Source organism: Urocitellus parryii, chromosome 1 (genome assembly GCF_045843805.1).
Source record: "Urocitellus parryii isolate mUroPar1 chromosome 1, mUroPar1.hap1, whole genome shotgun sequence".
NCBI classification, from domain to species: domain Eukaryota; kingdom Metazoa; phylum Chordata; class Mammalia; order Rodentia; family Sciuridae; genus Urocitellus; species Urocitellus parryii.
In genome coordinates this window covers 241,442,546-241,448,545 of record NC_135531.1, presented here as the reverse complement: position 1 = coordinate 241,448,545, position 6,000 = coordinate 241,442,546, and positions in this window count along the sequence as shown.

The following is a 6,000-nucleotide window of genomic DNA, read 5'->3' as shown; positions in this document are numbered from 1 at the left end:
TTAAGAGATAATTCATTATTTTCACACCCAAGAAAGCTATAGACATAAGTTCGTCTTCTGTGAAAGCATCCAATTTAATTGAGTTCAGTTTCTTTTAGTTTGTTCTTGGATTGCACAGCCATTGGCCATTTCCACACAATAAAGAAAGAATGCTATACCCTTCTCGTGGAGGATTTCCACAATTTTGGTCTGAGTTCCAGGTGGTTATTTTTTGGGGGGATTTCTTGTAGCAAGGAATTCCAAGTTGGTAATGACTAGGTAAAGCCTTTCTCTGTGAAGATTGGTTACATTGGTTACAACAATCTTCACTGTCTTCAGAGATAAAGATCCTGTTTGAAATTTTGATGATAAAATTAAGCCCTAAACTATTGTCCTAACCAGTTAAGTCTGCACTGTGTTGCCTCATTCCTTTAAATCATCAAACCAATGAGTGATAAGAGAGGGAGGAAGGTAGCTATTTCAATTCCTGTCCTCCAAAGCATTTATATTCACCCTTCTTGCTATAAGGGGCAATATTTGGCTTGATTCTCCTCTTTTTCCCTCTTTCCCTCTTTAAAGAATCCCTAGTAGATAGGAGAGATAATATGTAGAGTCAGTAGACTATGAAATCCTTCTTACAATGAGAAGGAAAATTGGCATCAGTGACCCTCACAGAGGTGTATTATTTGGTTCATATAGTACAAGTGTACACTATATTTTGATGTGTGTGTGTGTTTTAAGTGTTTTTGAATTATGTTAACAATTGAAATTCAGGCATTTTTCTTTAAAAGTTCAGATTTACAGCTGCCTATTAGATTCTCCACGGGCCCCATCACCTTCCTAACTCTCAGGAGGACTTTTGAATCCACAGTGTTTGATCTAGAGGCCACTGTTCATGGAACAACTTTCTGTTGATATTCAGACCACAGGATTCTAATGCTGAACTTGGAAATAGTTCTATCAAAATATTCATCTAAACCCCTTTTGGCTTCCATCTCACTGTCACCAACTTTGCTCCCTCCAACCATTAAAACCAAATTTCATCCAAATTTCACAATAGTCCGGTACAGAAAGGCTCATGGCTCAGAGCTGACAGAAGCCCAGTCAGTTTCAGAAGCAATCATACCGAGACTACTCAGAAAGAAGACTCTATGACCCAGAAGGAAACTTGGCACTGGGAAAACCCCTTTCTCTATTGAATACAGCCCTGACCAAGACTTACAGCTTAAAATTTGGAACACAGCATGGATTTCAGCCTCCATTCTTTCCCTGGACTAGTTATTGTTGCTCAGAGAACACACCCAGCAAGCATTCTCAGAGATCTTGGTACCTACTAACCTTGTTCAGTGATCCTTCTCAACACCTTGAATTCAGGCTCTTTTTCTCACTGTCTGGACAGATACCAAGTTTAGTCTTTCATCAGAGCCTCACTTTCTTTCAGCAGGTGGAACCCACGGTCCTCCCCCATGTAAGAACAGTTCTTCTATCCTTCACTTTTGGATGTTGCTGTGGTTCAACTTACCTCCTGGCTTTTCCTGACTACAGTGCATCTTCTGAATTTCTGAGGCATTTATTCTTGGCATTGTCATTCATCTGAGCAACTTGTTGGCTTTGTATGCTTATATGCTTCTTTGCCAGTTCAACCCTAAATCATCCTCTTGTGATGAGACTGATGTGTAGGGGCTCAGTAAATATTTCATACTGCATTGAATGGATGGCCAAACAAATATACTGTTCCAGCACCTAAGCATCTTTGGGTAGTTCTGCTTTCTTTTATTCATAATGAATGAGCAAGGATTAGGATTGCAGATCAAATCTAAGAAGCCCATTTAAAGTTGGATTTCACTTTTAGAATCTTGTTAAGAAAGACAGGTCAGAATCCAATATGATGAAGATTTGGGCCTACTTTTTCTTCTGTTAAGCACAAGGTCTCTGTTCTAATTCCTAGGTCCTTGATCCACTTTGAGTTTTGTGCATGGTAAGAGATAGGCATTTAATTTTGTTTTGATGCACGTGGGTTTTAGTTTTCCCAACACCATTTGTTGAAGAGGCTGTCTTTCCTCCAAAGTATGTTTTTGGTGCCTTTGTCTAGATGCCCTTCAATAGATGAATTGATAAAGAAACTATGGTATATATATATATATATATACATGATGAAATATTACTCAGCTTTAAAAGAGAATAAAATTATGGCATTTGCAGGTAAATGGATGGAGTTGGAGATTATCATGCTAAGTGAAACAAGCCAATTCCCAAAAACCAAAGGCCAAATGTTTTCTCTGATATGTGGATGCTGATCCATAATGGGGTGGCGGGAGGAAAGAATGGAGAACCTTTGGATTGGGCAGAATGGAGTGAAGGATGGGAGGGGGCATAAGGGTAGGAAAGATGGTGGAATGAGACAGACATCATTACCCTAAGTACATATATAATTGTATAAGTGGTCCAATGCTACATTGTGTACAACCAGATAAATGAAAAGTTGTGCTCCATTTGTATACAATGAATCAAAATGCATTCTGCTGTCATGTATATCTAATTAGAACAAAATTTTTTGAAAGCTGAATTTCAGTCATATACTATAAATATAGATCCTATGTATAGTAAAAAGAAAAAAGTCATTATTGATCCGATGTTCAGATTTAACTTTGAGTCTTGTTTTGTTTTGCTGACTCTGGCAAGCATTCCAGAGGTGGATCTACTTTCTTGTCTTAAGCAACTAAACACACAAAACATGAAACAGTAGTTTTCAGAGACTGGCAAACAGGCAGAGCAAGAGAATGATCCCTGAGAGAAGTGACCAAACGAGGCACTCATTGTGATTGCCCTAGCTTTCAAGAAAATTTCCAAACTTCTGCACAGAAAGAGGGAACACAGACTGAGCCTGAAAATCTCTCAGAGCTGAGGAGACACCGTTGAGAATGTGGGAGGCCAAGCTAGCTGGAATTCCCAGGGCAGAATACCAGAAAGGAGACAGCAGCCTCTTGGCTCTTCAGCTGAGCACTGATGGGGGCATGTGTGGAAGCAGCTACCTAAAGCTGGGGAAGGGCAGAGCATTTCAAAGGAGCAGGTGGAGCAATTTCTGAAGCTCACACAAGGCTGGGCAGAGTTTACATTCACAACATCCAGAGTGGAGAAATCTCATAATATAGGATGAAGGCAGAAATGGTCAAACCAAGAGCTGGGTACAGTGATGCATACCTGTAATCTCAGCTAGCTACTAGGGAGGCTGGGGTAGGAGGATGATCTTGTCTCAAAAAAATAAAAGTATTCTGGGGATGTTACTCAGTGGTAGAGCACCCCTGGGTTTAATCCTCATACCAGAAAAAAAGTTGTCAAATTGAACAAAAAAGCAAGATCCTATTACACATACTACTTAACAAGAAATCCACATCAAATATCCACTTCTCACTTCTAGTCAGATTGTTCTGGGGGGAAAAAAAGACATTAATTACCAAAATCAGGAGTGAAAGAGGTGACAGTATTATAAATTTTACAAATCTTAGAAAATTAGAAGGAAATATAAAAAGTAATTTAATGCCTACAATAACATCTTAGGTGAAATGGATAAATACTTTGAAAGACAAACTACTGAAGTTCACTCAAGAGAAAGCAGATAATCTAAATATCCTTATATGCAATTTAAAAAACAAATTTGTAGTTTAAAATTTCCCTCTCAAATCCCAGACACATGGCTCTGCTGGTGAATTCTTTCAAACATTTAAGGAAGAAATAGCACCAGTTTTACACAATTTCTTTCAGGATATTGAAGCAGACAATAACTTCCCAACTTATTCTGAGACCAGCATTATCCTTATAACAAAGTCACAGATGTTACAAGAAAGAAAAACTACATATGAACAACTCTTATGAAAATAGATAACAAACTCCTTTTTAAAAAATAGCAAATTAAATCTGGCAACATGTACAAAGAATAATAACTCACAACCAAGTGCAGTTTAGTCTAGGAATGCAAGACCAGTTTAACCGTTGAAAATCAATGTGATTCATTATATTTACAGACTAAGATAGAAAAAAATTGGCTATATTGACAGATGCTAATGTTTTTTTAACAAAATTCCACATTCATTCATTCATGATAAGAACTCAAAAAATAGTAATGAAAGCAAACTTTCTTAACCTAATAAAGGACATATACAAAAAGTTTGCAGCTAATGTTATACTTAGTGGTGAGAGACTGAATCCTTTCCTCCAAGATCAGGAACAAGGCAAGGATGTCTTCTCTTGTCATTCCTATCTAACACTGCATGGGAAATCCTAGCTAGTGCAATAAGATAAGAAAAAGAGAAGATATACAGATTAGAAAGGAAGAAATAAGAGATCTTTATTCACTGAAAACATGATTGTGTATGTGAACAATTCAAAAGAAATTTCTGGAACTAATGGAAGAGTTGGGGAAGATAATACAATATCAGTTTACAGAAGTTAATTGCAATAAACAACTGGAGCTTAGAATTTCTAACAATATCTTTTGTAATTGCACCAGAGGGTGAGTGGAAGTAATTCAGTATTAATCTAAAAAATATGTACAACATGTGTTTACTGATGTAAGAAATAAAAGACCTAATACATTAAAAGATGAGACTTTAAAAAAATGTTCCTTTATTTCATTTTTCTTAATGCCACCACACACACACACACACCCACCCCCCCCCCACACACACACACACACAACATTGGCATTCATGAAGCCAGGGGAGACATAAATATCTTGATATGGATCACTAGACATCAGTCATTAGACATCACCAGAAAATTTTCACTGGCTCCTCCCCCTTTTTATTTTATTTTTGTTTTTAAATTTTTTACTTGTTCTTTTTAGTTATACATGAAAGTAGAATGTATTTTGACATATTATACATACATGAAGTATATCCCCCTTTTTAAATACAAATTTCATGCCACTCTCTTTTCTCTTTCCTTTTCTCCCTGCTTTTCAACTCCTTTTATATTTTCTTCTTCCCTTCCCTTTCCTCTTTTCTCTCCAATTTTTTCACTCCCTAAATTTCTATTTAAGTCTTTAAACAAAGTCCTTTATAAAGTTCATCTTCACCTTCTCCAACCTTCTCCTAACATCATAAGCTACTTAATCAGGGTATTTTTCTTAGTAGTTAAGTAGTTATCTTCCCAAAATATATTAGACAGGAAGAGAGAAAATGAGGGAGAGAAAGAGAAATATGGGGGAGAGGAGAGAGAGAGAGAGAGAGAGAGAGAGAGAGAGAGAGAGAGAGAAATTAAATGATAACCTCTATTCTCCTTAATTTAGTGTTTGGATACAGTTGATGTCAGTAATAATTCTATCAATTTTGCCTAGTTACTTATATACATATACATGTAAGATATAATTATCAAAGAGAGTGATAGTGTTGTTGGGGATAAAGGACCTGGACAAGGCAAGTCACTAAAAACCTTCCCCAGGGAGAACAGACTGTGATAATACAATGCTCCATCAGTTCTTCCATCTGTCCAGAAAACATTTATGGAACACCTGCTGTATGCCAGGCACTAATCTGGACACTGACACATGAAGGAAAATAGCATTCAGTGTTGACCCTCTCAAATATATTCAGTTCTGAAAAAGAGTAACATATGAATAAATACATAAAATTTAATAAGTCGGTTAAGGGCTGTTTAACTGATCAAACAAAATTGGGGGGGGGAGTTGTCTTAATTCAAATTCCAATCCTGTTTTCTAATTTGTGGCTCAGCAGAAACCGTCTCCTTCTGGAACAGTATAAACAGATGCTATAGAGCCACATAACTTGCCAAATGTTTTGAAACTCTGTTGACAACGTGACATGATATGTTGAGAACTTTAAAATGCACGCCCAACTGTCCCTACAACAAAAAACAAGCTGGAGAATTGGAGTATACGCATCATGTCTAAACAATAAGCTATGCGGGGAGTCTCTATCTTGGAAATTATGTTTTAATTATTAAACTCACTTCTTCCAAACCTCCCTGAGCAATTTATTGCTTTTCTCATAAGAGCAGATGCGA